At 34.8% G+C, this 17,268-nt stretch overlaps 1 long non-coding RNA gene across 1 annotated transcript in view; it reads right to left on the minus strand.

The window, feature by feature from the left end:
- Nucleotides 1-14,143: 14,143 nt before the first annotated feature.
- The window catches only part of LOC148002230 (uncharacterized), a 5,121-nt gene continuing 1,996 nt past the window's right edge, over nt 14,144-17,268 (minus strand). The window contains exon 2 of the long non-coding RNA XR_015634700.1: nt 14,144-14,331. This is a non-coding gene — a long non-coding RNA (uncharacterized LOC148002230). The remainder of the gene's footprint in view (nt 14,332-17,268) is intronic.

Genomic DNA, 17,268 nt, shown 5'->3' on the forward strand with positions numbered 1-17,268 from the left:
AGAAGGATCAGGAATAAGAGCGTTACACTTGGCAAGAGTCCAAACTGCATGACTGCACAAACACTGTAACTGTTCTGTATTCAGACACATTTGAAAGGATTTTTCCAGCATAAATTTCTAAATGTGCTGCTTGTTTTGTAATTCGATCTAGGGCAACAGCAGCAATGCTATCATTGTTTGCCTTTCTACCTTTCAGTCTTGATCTAAGGTATTTGCAGCAGTCTGAAGTGACTAATAAGAAAATTGTTCTCTTCTCCTAAAATAATATTTTATGTTACTTCATTTGATATATGTGTTACAAATAAATATTAATCTTTTACACGTTTGGCCATAAATAATTTACAGAAGTAAATTACCTAATTCTATTTACTGTAGGTAATTCGACACTGTTTTGATTTTAGGAAATTACTTCAGTGAAAGAGAAGTTTATTAACAACATACTGGGTTTCTAATTCTATTACATTTTAAACTTTTTAAATAAAAAAGGTAATATAAAGACCTTAAAAATAATAGGAAACCTTCTCACCCTTTGCTGTTTTACAAATTCGATACTGCCAACTATCATCTGGATAGATATCTGTTAATCTTCAGTTTATAAAGGTAAAAGAGAACAATACTTCCATTCATGTTTAAGTCAAGATCCTAGGGCTAGTGAGATAGCTTAAGAGATAAAGGCGCTTGTAGCCAAGCCTGGTGACCTAAATTCAATCCCCACAGATTCCACTTACATGGTAGAGAGAGAGAACCAACTCCTACAAGTTGTCTTCTGACTCCCATATGTTTACAGTGGCATGTGTGCAAACACACATTTGTGAGCACGTACACGGTAAATAAACATTAAATGTATTCAAAAATAAAACTATTTAGTTCTTTGTCATACTTTGCTTTATCCTTATTGTTTATAAATCTTATATTTCTTATCAGTAATAATATGCACATATGCATTCATCTTCACTAGAGTAACCTCAAATTATGGAAAGATTAAATTGACTCATATATTATGCACTGCTGCACATTACTACAATAAATTAATTCTCGTGCAACTAAATAGTCTACAGTAGAGTTGTGAGAAAAGATCATTGTTGAAGGGCTAATAATTGAATAAACATGTTATATGTAAGAAGGCTACAGGAAATGATCACGTTACACATGTATGAGCGCTCTGTCTCTGTCTCTCTGTCTTTGTGTGTCTCTGTCTCTGTCTCTCTCTCTCTCTCTCTCTCCCTCCCTCCCTCTGTGAGTATGTGGTGTGTGTGTGTATGTGTGTGTGTGTGTGTGTATGCATGTGTGTGTGTGTGCATGCTTGTGTGTGTATGTGTGCGTGCGTGCGTTCTTGTGTGTGGGTGCACGCGCGTGTGACCGAATTTTCATTTCTTTCTTCATTATCACTTCTTGGCTCCATACTGTGGATCTGATATCATATACGTCTCCAAGCAAACTTTCATTCCTCAAATGACCTTAGTCTTGTATTTCTTTCTGATTCATAACAGAAGTTTTCTCCAAATTAAATGGTAGTCACAGAGCCTATCACTTAATGGATCTTGATTCAAAATTTGTTTCCTTTCTTTAAAGCTCCATCTAATTTTCAACTCAGTGCAGGATTCATTATTAGAACATCAATTAAAAAAAAGAACATCAATGATAGTTCATATATCTGTCATTGATTAAGCACTTCCTAATTTTTTTAAGAAAAGCTTTCTACATTGGGAGTTAAAAAAGTGTTTCTGAAAATGACCTAACATTTACATTGTTCTACCAAATTATCAAGTGCAACACGTTTTAACAGTAAATATTCCTTGTTATTCTATCTCTACTAAACCACATTTCAAAATGTTGCACCTGTGTAAGTTACCCAATTCAATGCAATATCCCAAATATCAGTGCCAAAACCAGAAATGCATACCCTTTCTACATTAATAATATTTTTACAGTATGGTGTCAGGAAATGCACTTTGTGTTCACTGGCTACAGCTATTAAACTATCTGGAAATGACTTCCGGGAAGGCAGCCAGGTCCTTGGGCTTAGAGGCCAAACTTAAGGAAGACAAAAGTAATACAAGAAGTGAAACTATACCACCTAATCTAAAGCATTATTATAATATGCTTAGAGCTGTGATTTTCAACTATCTTTGGTGAACTACTTTATTTAAAAAATGTAATCTGCTATGGACTTTGATAAAATATTAAATCATGAACAGAGATGTACTATTATCATGAAACAATCTAAAATTTTCTAAATGCAATCTGTATACTCTAGTAGTATACTCATCATTCTTAGATATTCTGTATAAATACCACTCATAGACCAGGAACACTTTGGGAACTGGTCCCTGACAAACACTGTTTTACAGAGGGGAAAAGGTAGGAATTATGTTTTGCATTCTAATACTTTGAACAAGCTTCTCATGACATTAGATAGATAGATAGATAGATAGATAGATAGATAGATAGATAGATAGATATGTTCTAGATGTTTGTGTACCTTAGATAAAATTGGTAACCATACATAATGAAATAAGAAATACTTGATGTAAGGATACTATCAATAAAAACAATAAACATTGTAAATAATAAAGTAATTACTTATGCGGTCCTAAGTAATATGACAGAGAAAATATTTGTACTTAGGTAGATTGTATCCAATATCAATTTTCATAGTTATTTAAGGATTGAGACTTTCACTGGTTCCATTTTTTTCTATCTAAAAACCCAAATACCACCAGAAGATATTAAGAAGAATCAATGAGTTAGAGAAATGTAGTCAACATAGAATTCAAGTAGAGATTTTTATGAAGATACAACTTAATTTATTATGTGACTGATGCTATTAGACCAGTTAAGGTAAAGACAAACTTTAGTAAATGACAATAGTAACAAAAGTAGTTTAGAAAACATGGCCATTAATTAAAGAATCCAGTAACAGATATTATAGGTTTAAGTAAAGAATAGATGGTATAAAATAGCCATCAAAGACCTGGTTATGAAAAGAATGTGACTGGAACAGATTAAAGTTAAATGAAGACCAAATCAGTTAATATGGAAATGGAACAGGTTGAGTACAGGACTTACTCAGGCTCTGCTTTTTCTCCTCATGTGAATATGGTGGCTTGAGGAAGGGTGAAGGTGTCAGTAAGTATATGCTCGAGAGTCATTGTAACTATGGACTCTAAAATTCAAAGTAAAGTAAGGCAAGCAAGTAAAAATATGGAGGTAGTATATGACAGACAGCAAAATGTTATTGAAGCCAGTGCATTACAGGATCCATTCAGGTAAAGAACATGCGGGCAGTAGGATATTATGACAACTGAATAAAAATGTTAGAAGAAATTATGTGAAAAAGAGATTTTGAAATTAAGGTTATGCATATATATACTATAGTTATTTATAAAAGGAAGGCTACCCAAACAATTTTGAAGTTTAGTTTCTGGAAACAACGGCCAGGAGTGTTGCTACTTTCCTTATAGGAAAAACTATTGCTTCTGCATTACAGGCCAAGAAATTTACCGCAACACCTACTGCTGCCAGCACTGAGCCACCACTCTATTAAGAACTTGCCCTTGTAATTTCTGTCATCCTCCAGAGCCAAGTTTCTTTTCTACATCCTCTTCCAACCAAAATGGAAATCATATAGTGCTGCTTTATGCACATTGAAATTGTGCATCCAAGTTTGATGTTAAGACATCTGATTGTTAGAATTTAAATCATATACCTCCATTGTAGTTTCAAGACAAAACTAGAAGTCTTTTCGACTTCAACATTTAAAAGATACTAATTATTATTATTTAAGAATTTATATATATATAAAAATAAACGAATAAACATCTTTCTTTTATTAACTTGAGTATTTCTTATTTACATTTCGAATGTTATTCCCTTTCCCGGTTTCCAGGCCAACATCCCCCTAACCCCTCCCCCTCCCCTTCTTTATGGGTGTTCCCCTCCCCATCTTCCCCCTATTACCGCCTTCCCCCCAACAATCACGTTCACTGGAGGTTCAGTCTTAGCAGGCTCAAGGCCTTCCCCTTCCACTGGTGCTCTTACTAGGATATTCATTGCTACCTATGAGGTCAGAGTCCAGGGTCAGTCCATGTATAGTCTTTAGGTAGTGGCTTAGTCCCTGGAAGCTCTGGTTGCTTGGCATTGTTGTACATATGGGGTCTCGAGCCCCTTCAAGCTCTTCCAGTTCTTTCTCTGATTCCTTCAACGGGGGTCCCGTTCTCAGTTCAGTGGTTTGCTGCTGGCATTCGCCTCTGTATTTGCTGTATTCTGGCTGTGCCTCTCAGGAGAGATCTACATCCGGCTCCTGTCAGCCTGCACTTCTTTGCTTCATCCATCTTGTCTAATTGGGTGGCTGTATATGTATGGGCCACATGTGGGGCAGGCTCTGAATGGGTGTTCCTTCTGCCTCTGTTTTAATCTTTGCCTCCCTATTCCCTGCCAAGGGTATTCTTGTTCCCCTTTTAAAGAAGGAGTGAAGCATTCACATTTTGATCATCCGTCTTGAGTTTCATGTGTTCTCTGCATCTAGGGTAATTCAAGCATTTGGGCTAATAGCCACTTATCAATGAGTGCATACCATGTGTGTTTTTCTGTGATTGGGTTACCTCACTCAGGTTGATATTTTCCAGTTCCAACCATTTGCCTATGAATTTCATAAAGGCATTGTTTTTGATAGCTGAGTAATATTCCATTGTGTAGATGTACCACATTTTCTATATCCATTCCTCTGTTGAAGGGCATCTGGGTTCTTTCCAGCTTCTGGCTATTATAAATAAGGCTGCAATGAACATAGTGGAGCACGTGTCTTTTTCATATGTTGGGGCATCTTTTGGGTATATGCCCAAGAAAGGTATAGCTGGGTCCTCAGGTAATTCAATGTCCAATTTTCTGAGGAACTTCCAGACTGATTTCCAGAATGGTTTTACCAGTCTGCAATCCCACCAAAAATGGAGGAGTGTTCCTCTTTCTCCACATCTTCGCCAGCATTTGCTGTCACCTGAGTTTTTGATCTTAAAATAAATGAATAAAAATCTTTTAAAAGTGGGAGGGGGAGACTGGAGAGATGGCTGAGTGGTTAAGAACACTGACTGCTCTTCCAGAGGTCCTGTGTTCAATTCCCAGCAACCACACGGTGGCTCACAACCATCTGTAATGGGACCTGATGACCTATTCTGGTGTGTCTGAAGACAGTGTGCTCACATATATAAAATAAATAAAAATCTTTTAAAAGAATTTCCTAAATTTATAAGGTATTATATGGTTAGTACTATAATTATATATTTATATTTAGTACTATACTAGTATTGTATAATCATTACAGGCAAAAATATTCCAAATAGCTACAATTTTTAAAACAACTGCCAAAAAATTATACCTCACTAGAAAAATGACTAGCAATCAAATTTGATGATACACTTAGTTATCAAAAGTATGAAAAAATGAGCATTCTAATAAACTCCTAATTGGTACCACGAAATGTTGGAAACTGTTTGGAAAGCAATTTGGAAAATTTGACCAAAATAAAAAATCCATTTATTCTTTGCCCAGTATTTTTAGACTAGAAGTTTAGCTTATAAATATTTTAGCAAAATGTTCAACATGCATGATGTTTGTTGTACTTCTAATCATAATACCAAAATCTAAGTATTGTCTACATGTTTTTCAGACACCAACTGGAACTTTGATAAAAGAGTCATTTATGCCAGGAGTCTTTTTACATGAATATTAATGAGCTGCCCCAATATATTATTTTAAAATATACAGTAAAATTTACTTATTTAATGTCCACAATTCAATGGTTTGGGTTATAGTCACACAGTTGTGCACTCTTAACACTTTCAAGGAAGAGACCTCGTATTCATTATCAATCACTTCCAACTCCCCCTCCTTAAGCCTCCCAAACCTCTCTCTATATATAATATATTATTATATATATTATATATCTGCCTACTATGGACATTTCACAGGAACTATATCATACAGTCTGTAACCTTTGTGTCTGGCTTATTTAAATTCAAAAATCATGTATGTATTAATTTTTTATGGCTGAACGCCGTTCCATTTTGTTTATCTTCTTAGCGTTTCAGCTAGTCTTAGTTGGATATTTCCGTCTTTTGGTTAATTCTCAATAATTTTGCTATTAAACATTAATGCATGCATTTTATATAGGTATATGTTTTCAAAACTACTATAGGTATATGTTTGAATGTATATATACTACTAGCATTGCTAAATCATATTATGACTTCATACTTAACTTTTGGAGAAATTTTCAAACTGCTTCTAAAGTGGCAGCATCGTTTACAATCTCACCAGCCATGTAAGTTTTCCATTTTCTTCACTAGCACTATTCCTGTCAAGCATCTATATGGTACTTGCTTTGATTTTAGCCATTCTAGTGGATGCAGAGTTACATATAATTATGTTTTGGTTTGCATTTTGCTAATGACTGATGATTTGAGCGCTTTTACATCCACACATGGGTTGCTAATGTGTCTTATTGGGGAGGTTCTGTTCAAAATCTTTGACCATTTTCCATCTCACTTCAAATTTTATTCTCGAGCTGAAAGAGTCCTTTATTATAGATATAAGTGACATTTACAACATCAATTGCAAAAGTTTTCCCTTATTTCAAATGTGTGCGTTACTGATGATAGTTTCACTAGAAAAAACGTTTTTAAGGATTTTTTAAAAAAAGATTTCAACTTGTCTATCTTTTCGTCTGTCCCTTAGTTTTGTACATAAGAAGGTTTGTGTAATCCAAAGTCACAAATATTTATTCCTTCTTAGTTTTAACTTATGTATTTAGGGTTGTATAATCCAAGGTCACAAATATTTACTCCTATGCCTTCTTAGCTGTGATCTACTTCTAGTTAAATTTTTTTCTGTATGGCTTGAAGTAAGGGTCAAACTTCATTCTTTGGCAGGTGGCCACTCCGTTTCATAGTGTTGAAAAGACTATTCTTTTCTCATTATATGACACCTGTATTATTTTAGGCAATCAACTGACAATAAACTCAATGTTTTATTTTTAGATTCTCATTTATATTTTCTGTCTCTGTTTCTCTCTGCATCTCTCTGTCTCTCTGTCTCTATCTCTCACACACATACACAAACACACGCGGGGGGGGGCGGAGGAGGCTATTTGGTAGCAATAGTGGGGAAAACAAAGTATTTATAGTAGCTCATGATAATCTATTGTATGTCTATATCTACTCCATACTTTCCACCTATAATGTGTGTACTATTCTTTTCTCATTATATGATGCTTGTACTATTTTAGGCAATCAACTGACAATAAGCACAATGTTTTATTTTTAGATTCTCATTTACAATATCAGAATTTACAATATCTGTAAAAATTTGCTGTTTGACATAATGTGATTTACTATATCTTTGCTGGCTTCAAATGATCCATCCTAAAATAAGAATGGTTGGCACTTTCATTTATGGATACATAACTATATCTATATAATATTTCCTTGAATATGTAATGTATTCTAAAAGAGAATAAATAATCAACAAATACAAGGATGTCATTAATATTATATGTGAACCAAATGACATTGTAAGAAGGCAAATATAGTTGTCTTTAGCCTGAGAAGATTTTATAGATAACTAAACAAAACTTCTTATTTTTAATCTTGAGTATTTGTCCTTTCCTGACCTATTATAAAATATTCCAAAAAAAGAAAAGAATTCCTAAGGGAATATTTTTAAGTTAGTAGCATCAAGAAGAAAATGAGAGAGGAGGATAAGAAGAAAAGAAAGGAGAGAAGAGAAATAGAAAATAAAGACAACCAGAAAGTAAAGAGACCAACAAGGCAAGGGATATAAAAGCTGTTGTGGTTGGAGAGAGGAAGTTTAATATGAATAATGTTAATTACTAGTAGGAGGGGGTCAGGGAGACCTTGAAACACAAAGCTAAAACTTTTGAAGTTTAAAAGAAAAAGATGTTTGGAATAAAAATAATGCTTAAGTTTAGTTCTGGGTAGAATGTAAGTTCTGAAAATAAACTACTTTCAGAGTCAAAGGCTGTTGTCACCTACAACAGACTGACCTGCTTGCAAAAGAGAGGACAATGTGAATATTTCCGCCATCTTAGAGGCCCTGATGTTTACAGACTATTTTCCCACAGTTTTCTCCTTTTCTCATTCCCAAATTATAAAACTTCTAATTAATGTGAAGAAAAAGAAGTTATAGAGCTGAATAAAATGAAATAAATATTGGTACATATGTGGAGCAGTAAGGTGTCCTGCTAAGTTGAAACCAGGATCCAAACATCACAGAGTCAGATATTTAATATAATATTAACTACCTTCTTGATACACTTCTGAGACATGTAGTAGACAAAAGGCTCAATGATAATATAATAAATATGTAAAAGAAAATATTTAAAACATCCTGGAAGTGTCATGGAGATCATGGCTACAGAAATGTCATCTCTGTGGGACATAGTAAGTTTTTATACACACACACACACACACACACACACACACACACACACACACACACACACACACAGGTCCAAGACAGGATATATTAGTAAAAGAAAGATAATTCATGACTTGGGCCATCTGAATATAATTGCATGTAAAGGAAGTTAGAAATGAGGAGGTATTTCTTCCTTTTCACTAAGAGCAAATTTAATATCTTTCCCTTTGAAAATACATGAGAATTATGGTTTGTTTAGATGCACACACATGGGGTTGGGGATTTAGCTCAGTTGTAGAGTGCTTACAAGGCCCTGGATTCAGTCCTCAGCTCTGGGAAAAAGAAAGACAAAATAGATGTGCATGCACACACACACACACACACACACACACACACACAAAATGTTGGGAAATTATAGGTGAAGCCTTTCACAGAAATTGGAGAAAAGCAGGACTAAAAATAAGTATTTTTAAGGACTAAAAATAAATATTTTTAAGGATTAAATATTTAAAAATAAGTATATTAAGGACTATTTTCTGTACTAAAACAGAACCAGAATTTTGATTTTCAATTTTGTAATTCTTTTAATTTTCAATTTATTTTTTATGTACATTGGTATTTTGTATACATGTGTTTCTGTGTAAGGATGTCAGACTCCCTGGAAATGGAGTTACAGGCAGTCGTGAGCTACCATGTAGGTGCTGGACATTGAACCGGGTCCTCTGAAGAGCAGATAGTTCTCCTAACCACTGAGTCATCTCTCTTACCCCTCAATTCTGGATTCTTATTATACCCAATCTCTACTCATTTTTCTATTATTTTTGAGATTATAATTACATCAAATCTCCCTTCCTTTTTTCCTCTCCAAACCCTCTCATATATTTCTTTGCCCTCTTTCAAATTCATGACCTCTTTTCCATTATTTAGTGTTACACACACACACACACACACACACACACACACACATACACACCCTTCTTTATCTGTAAAATACTACTTTTCTACTTTCTGTTTTAAAATGCATTTATTAACCAATGTCAACACATTAAGTGAAATCTATACATTACTAGTCAGAGAAGATTATAAAATCCCAGAATGCATATAGAATGGAATAGTCAATAAGGATGTGCATATAGGCTAAACTCAACACCTTTTTACAGATTTATGGTTGCAGTCGGGGGTGTGTATGTTTGTTTGTTTGTTTGTTCGTTTGTTTGTTTTTTCAGACAGGGTTTTTGTGTGTAGACCTGGCTGTCCTAGAACTCACTCTGTAGACCAGGCTGGTCTTGAACTCACAGAGATCTGTCTGCCTCTGCCTCCCAGGTGATGGGATTAAAGGCATGTGCCACCACCACCTGGCTGCAGACCTTTTTTAATAATAATTTCTAAAACAATCTTTTGTAATTTCCCCTAAGACATTTACAAAGCCATGTCATAGTTCCTCTCACATTTTTTTCTGTTTTATCTACAATGTTTAAACATTGTAACTTTAGTAACTTAGAAATATGCAGCCATGTTGACAGAGACAAGGAGCCAAAGTAACAGGAATATTACTTTTATGCAGCTGTCAGTTATAGTACAACTCTAGAATGATTTTTACACCAAAATATTTACACAATAACTTGTTTCGTGTCTACTCTTCCTATTCTAGACTCCTTCAATAGCTTCCTAGTTGTTTCCCTGCTTCTCTCTTGCTTTGATTATTTACTTACTTGATTTCTTTTTTTTTAAAGATTTTATTTATTTTATATATGTGAGTACACACTGTCACTGTCTTCAGACACGCCAGAAGAAGGCATCAGATCTCATTACAGATGGTTGTGAGCCACCATGTGGTTGCTGGGATTTGAACTAAGGACCTTTGGAAGAGCAGTCAGTGTTCTTAACCGCTGAGCCATCTCTCCAGCCCCCTACTTACTTGATTTCTATGGTGCCGGGCACTGGACACAAAGGACCATATGAGCTGGACTACTCCCCAAGTTCTTACTACTCAATGTTTTTCTTTTAAGACAGATAAATTTCACCCAACGAGGGAAGCTTTTTATTACTACCATATATAAAATAGCAATTCCCCACACTTTCTATACTGCTTGAAAGGGAATGGAAGGGCTTAAACAGATGACTCAGGTATTAAAGGCTAGGTCCACAACCAAAATGTCAAGAGAAAGAAAAATAACGAATGTCAATATTTGATATAAAGTTAGATATGTGAGTTTAGAATTCAGTTAGGAAGTCTGCACCAGATCTGGAAGTTTCCAATTTTCTAGGCAAGGTGACTGACTAGTTGTCTAGAAGTGATAAAAAAGCATAATACATTCAAGAATCATATGAAACTTCTGATGTTGGTAAGTCACTAAGTCTCCTTTGTTTTACTTTCTATACCTGTCATTTCCTTTGTCTGTACTATCCCTACCATAATTAAGGCCATAATCATGCCTAATTCTGGTTCATCGACATGTTATATTACCGGTTATATTTTTACATGCCCTTTATTGTATGCTATTAATAACGAGGATAAGTCCATTAGCCAGTTCATTCAAACAGCATAGATTGGTGCTTTATAACAGTGTATTCTGCTACATTCATCCCTGCATCTCTCACATCAAGCATATTATCTGATGTTAAGTAGGCAATTTTCATATCATTTTATTGAATTACACTGAAACATCCTATATCATAGAGGCAGAATTTTTCCCTAGAAGTAACCACAATGCTTGTCTCACTTATATTCTGAGAATATACTGAGCTTATTTAAAGCTAACTTTATATCATAGTCTAATATAGCATCTAAAATAATCATCATCAGACACTATAATTATATAACTAATCAAATTCTATATTATAAACAATTTTTTCTTGTGTGGTGATCAGAAAAGGAAACCAGATCCTCTAGAACTGAAGTTAGAAAGAGTTGAGTCTGCTGTGTAGATGCTGGAATAAACTGGGTCCTCTGGAAGAGTAACTGGTAACTTTATCCACTGAGCCATCTCTCTAGCCTCCTCAAATTTATATTTAAATGTTATCTTTACTCCCAGTAGTAGATTAGATGTGTTTCTTTTTGTTTCTTTCCAAAATAATTGATATCCTTTAATATACTTATCTATTTTCTACCTTTACTACTAAATTATGATATCCATGGAATAAGATGTTCATCTGTTGTTTATATCTTAATGAATACCATATAATTATGTAATAATATTATATTTATATTAATATATAATTTAACTGGACAAAGTGATACATTCCTGTAATCCCAACAACTTGGGAAGCTGAGAAAGAAGTGTCGCCATGAGTTCAAAGCTAGCTTGGGCTGCATAGCCAGTATCAGATCTATCAGAGCAACATAGCATGATTCTTTCTCAAAATTAAAAATTAATATATACATATAACTATTTCATTTATTATTATACTTAATTTCTATCCTAGTTCCCAAACCTGGTACAGATTTGGCTCTCAGTACATTTGCTGATTGTTTACTTAATCAAGGATCTCATACTTTACTAAAGAAATATAATAGAATATTTAAATTATATTAAAGTATGATAAAGAGAAAAAAATGTAAGTTTGCTAATTATATATATTTACTTACTTCTTTTCTATAGTTAACAGTTATAGAATACTTCTCTTATAAGAGTATTATATTCTGCATGTATTGTGGTCACTGGATTAATGTGTATTCGTGTTCTATATGCCACTGACTATCTTGAGAGTATGCCATTTTGAGTTGAATCTTTTAAGTGTTTTAAATTGACTGTCAGAAATTAAAAATCATAATAATATCTACCATTTATTGAGCGCTTATATTACTTTCTATTTACATCATTTTAAGTTACTCAGTTTTTTAACAAATTAATGTCTCAGTTTCACAAGCAGATAATGTAAGAGTCAGAAGTCTTAAGTAACTAAGCCAAACATCACACAGCTACTAATTAATGGAACCGGTTGTAAAGCTACATCTGACTCTAAAGCCTTCTCTAGAATAACTTAGCAACAGAGTTGTTTTCTGTGACTCTTGGAATTCACCAGGATCAAGCTATGGCTTCAGGTGCTTAAGTTCTTTTTGTCAGCAGTGTAATTCCAGGTAAAATTGTAACAAGAGTAAAGCTTGTAGCTGTCCTTTGCTTTAAAATACAACAAAGGCAAAGCTTGTGACTGTCCTTTGCTCTAAAGTACACAACATGCTTTGGTTCAGAATGTCAATCCTTGCAAATTCCACTGGGATTTAACTCTAACAAATACTTTCAACCCCCTATTCATCATCTCTTTTTTTTCCCCCACTAATTCCTTCCTTTTATTTCCCAATTCACTAGCTTCCCTGTGTGGATGAAATCTTATAACCATGCCGAACTTTTCTGTTTTCTTTCAACCTATTGATGCTTAACTTTCTGCTCTACTAACAAACCTTTTCTCAATGACTTACTTAGAGTGAGTATAGCCTAGAACGATGGCTAAATGAAGCCAGATATTTTAAACCTTTCTCCTAATTTCATGTTTTTATTGAAACATTATAACACTGAACTGTTCTAATCTCTTTCCCACATATGAAGACTTGCTATTCGGTTTCTATACTGGTTCTTTATCCTTTTGCCCTCTGACTTTCTACATGGTACACAATTCTTTATATTATATTCCTGTATTTCAGAAGTTTCATCTTTTTTAAAAAAAGAAATCCAATGATCTCTTCCATGTTAACAGGTCCTAAATTTCTGTGTTCTGGTTTTTCTTTCAAAACTGAATCCCATATTATTAAGTTTATACTACATGTTCTTACTTAAAGACATCTCCTGATCCCTTTGAGTTCTATTTGCCCAAAATAATTCAAAGATCTTATCATCTTTTGGGTCTGTTGTACAAGTGTGGATGCTTCAGTCCCACTTAGAAGGGGGAACAGAATACTCACAGGAGGAAATACGGAGACAAAATGTGGAGCAGAGATAAGCCATCCAGAGACTGCCACACATGGGGATCCACTTCACATGCAGTCACCAAACCCAGACAACATGGTGGATGCCGAGAAGTGCATGCTGACAGGAGCCTGATATAGCTGTCCCCTGAGAGGGGGACAAATACATCTGACAAATACAGATGAGGATGCTCACAGCCAACCACTGGACTGGGACTGGACTCCCTAATGGAGGAGTTAAAGAAAGGACTGAGGTAACTGAGGGGGTTTTCAAACCCATAGGAAGAACAACAATGTCAACCAACCAGACTCCACCAGAGCTCCCAGGGACTAAACCACCAAGCAAAGAGTACACATGGAGGGACCCACCACTCCAGCCGCATATGTAGCCTTGTTGCACACCAATGGGAGGAGAGGCCCTTGGTCCTGTGAATGAATGCTTGATTTCCTCAGTGTAGGGGAATGTCAGGGTATTGAGGTGGGAGTGGGTGGGTGGGAGGGAGAGCATCCTCATAGAAGGGGGATGGAGGATGGAAAAAGGGGTTGCTAGAGGGGAATCTGGGAAAGGGATAACATTTGAAATATAAATAAAGAAAATATCCAATAACTGGAAAAATAAAAGAATATTGGCCCAAGCATCCAGAGACCTGGGTTCTTTTGCTGACTCTGCTTCCACTTCATATTTTATTTCATCAACAGAGTAAAATCACGATAGTCACAATTCAGAGTACCTTAGGGGCACATCATTGACTATTCAGTGAGCTAATCTTAGTTGTAAAGAGAAGATATACATAACCTACTTACAGATTAGAAGAGATAAATTCCTGGCTGGGAAATATAGCTCAGTAGAGTGCTTGCTTAGAATGCACGAAGCCCTAGGTTTACAGCATATATATGGCATGACGCCTGTGATTCCAGCACTTCAGTGATAGAGGCAGCAGGGTCAGGAGTTCAAAGTCATCCTTGATTGCATTCGGAGGGGATTCAAAGTCAACCTAGACACGCATAAAGATAAAACAGATCGTTTAAAAATTGATAAACTCCATGAAAGCACACTCCTCTGCTGTGAAACTACAAATGATAAGATGTTGAAGATGTTATGCAGGACATCACATTTGAAGTGATCTTTAAGGTAAAATAAGAATCCATAGGTTAATGTAAAAGAATAATCAGGGTAAGCAAGGAAGTCGGAATCTTGAGTACAGTTTTATAATGGGTGTTTGATAGTATAGTTTGTAAAGTTTTGTTCTAGCCCAAGCACTATTTTAAGCTCGCCTTTCCCTTCTGCCTTCTCAATATGGTAATTGTTACTCTTAACACCATCCTCACTTGCCATTTTCACTGTCAAGTCCCTAATCTATTCCTTACCATTTTTTTTGTTTAAAATTTCTACAGGGTGTTCTAAATTTCTAAATTAACTGACCTAATTCAAATATCTCCCTACCCAATGTATTGTGTATGTATTGTGTGTCTTTTTAAATTTTTAATTTCTCTCTCTCTCTCTCTCTCTCTCTCTCTCTCTCTCTCTGTGTGTGTGTGTGTGTGTGTGTGTGTGTGTGTGTGTGTGTGTGTGTGTGTAGAAGACAGTTTGTAAGAGTTGGTTCTCTCCTGCCATGTGGGTTCTGGAGTTCGAACTCAGGCCCTCCGGCTGGACAGCAAGCACTTTTACCTAGTGAGCCATTTCACTTGCCTCATCCCACCTCTCTTTCTTAACATGGTTTATTTTTATACTTTATTACTTTGTTCAAGATTTTATTTCTGATTTCTAAAACATTAAGTCTAAATTATTCTGCCTGTCATTCAAGTTATTCTCCAACATTACACATTTCATTCCTATTTTCAATATATCTCTTATATAAGACAGTTTGAGTATGTCATTCTCAGGACTCCAAGTGCTAGTGGTGGCTCCTAACGATTACTTTCTACATGTACCCTTCATGCTAATTATGTATAACTATTCAGGCTTCTTTGTTGCCCAGATACTAATTTTTTATGTGAGTTTACACTGCTTTTGTAACCCCTATGATGATTTTACTCATGTCTTATCTTTTTTAGTCTGTTTAATGTTTAAACATATTCTTTCTCCTTTAAAGACTTAACTGCCATAAGAGAAGTGACCTGAGCAATCAGTCATTATGAAGTCTTTAAAGATGTGATTAATTTATTATAAAATCACAATTGAGAGATCACTTTTTAGAATAGTAAGGGAAATATATGGAGGTCAGACTGATTTTATGATCTTCTTCAAGGTTATTTAATTTTTGGAAATCAACAGCTTGGGCTGATGTGTGTTGAGATAGTATCTAAAAAAATCACTTGGAATGGAATTAATGTTATTAAGGTATTTTATTTAAAAACAAGAAGGGGCTGGATTGAGAAACAAGAGAGTTGTGTTAGCTTCTAATTCTCACACTGTCACAAGCTGCTTGCATTATCATCAGCAATTTAATGAATCTGTCCAATCTGTTTCTCAAAAAGTATACTATTCATGAAGGCTTTTCTTAAATGCCCTGTTAGAAAAATCTAATAGTTCTGCTACATAACCCAGGCTGAATTTTGTAACATTTCAACGTGAATTTTCTGTCTAAAATTGTACTTATCTGATAGTCTATCACAAATCATCCAACTACAAAAGTAACTTGGGAACATAGTAGCTTGAAAAGCAAAGATCAAGAAGTTACCCAGGTTTATTTCCAAGAGTCATCTAAGTATTCATTCAATAAGCATTAATTGTGTGGGCGGTGTATCAGTCTCTAGAGATACAGCAGTAAAGACAAATGCAACAAATGTTGTATGTGCCACCAGTGGTAACTGTGTAACATGGGAAACAGTCATAGCAAAAATTGGAAAATTCTGCGATTAACAGTATTCAAGTATAAGGAAGCCAACTGGAGCATTAAGAAGAGTACAGAGGTGATTAGACAAAGTTTCTCCTACAGTGTGGATCTTCTACACCTAGGTATAAGAAATATACATTAGAGAGATAGTTCAGGAAGACTGAACAGAGTCTTCAAAGGCAAAAGAAGCCTACGATAACATAAAATATTAAGAGCTAATATCTTGGTTTTTTCTAGCTGCTATAATATAATATTTTAGACTAAATATACAATAAACCACAAAACTTATCACTATTCTAGAGTCTGGGATGTTAAACATCAAGTTATTTGGTAGTGTCTGGTGAGATCTAACTTTCTGATTCATAGGTGATGCCATCTCACTAAGTCCTTATATGGTGCAAAGGATAATATACCTCACCAGGGACTCCTGCATAAGATTCCAATTCTATTCATGAGGGCTACAACTTCATGACCTAATTAACTTTCTTAATATCCTAACATTGGTGATTCATTTTCAACCTAAGAATTTGGGGGAGACACAAACATTCTAAACAAAGTAAATGTCAAATAATTTGTAAGAATGTGATATATGGATTTGCACATGATTGGGCATTATGGTATAGTGGTTAACTGTGCAAATCCTGTAATAAGTAAAATTCCAAATATGAAAGTCATTGGTCATATTGAATTTCTTTGAACTTTTGTTTCTTCTCTGTAAAATCATACTAATTTGTAGTTAAACTCCATAGGATTGGTGTGAGAATAAAATGAGTTAAACTAGATAAAATGAGAGTATCTTTCAGATTATAAAAATGTCTCCCTATCTAATTCAATGTCAATTATATAAGGGTAGGGCATCTAGCTGTTGTAATATGAGCAGTTTGCTAATGCTTGGACCATAGAAAGCATGTGGAACAAATGATCATCAACATAATTATTCTGGCATAGGTATCCTAAACTGTGAGGTTGAATAACCTTGGTTGGTTTTGTTTCCCTATTACAGATTCAAAGAATAAGGAGAAAAAGTAATTAGGCAACTCACATGTTCAAATTTAAATGTGTATCTTAAAACAATGAAGGTGGGCCTGAAAAGAT

The sequence above is a fragment of the Rattus norvegicus genome, chromosome 12, assembly GCF_021556685.1.
Source record: "Rattus norvegicus strain SHRSP/BbbUtx chromosome 12, alternate assembly SHRSP_T2T, whole genome shotgun sequence".
Classification (NCBI taxonomy): Eukaryota; Metazoa; Chordata; class Mammalia; order Rodentia; family Muridae; genus Rattus; species Rattus norvegicus.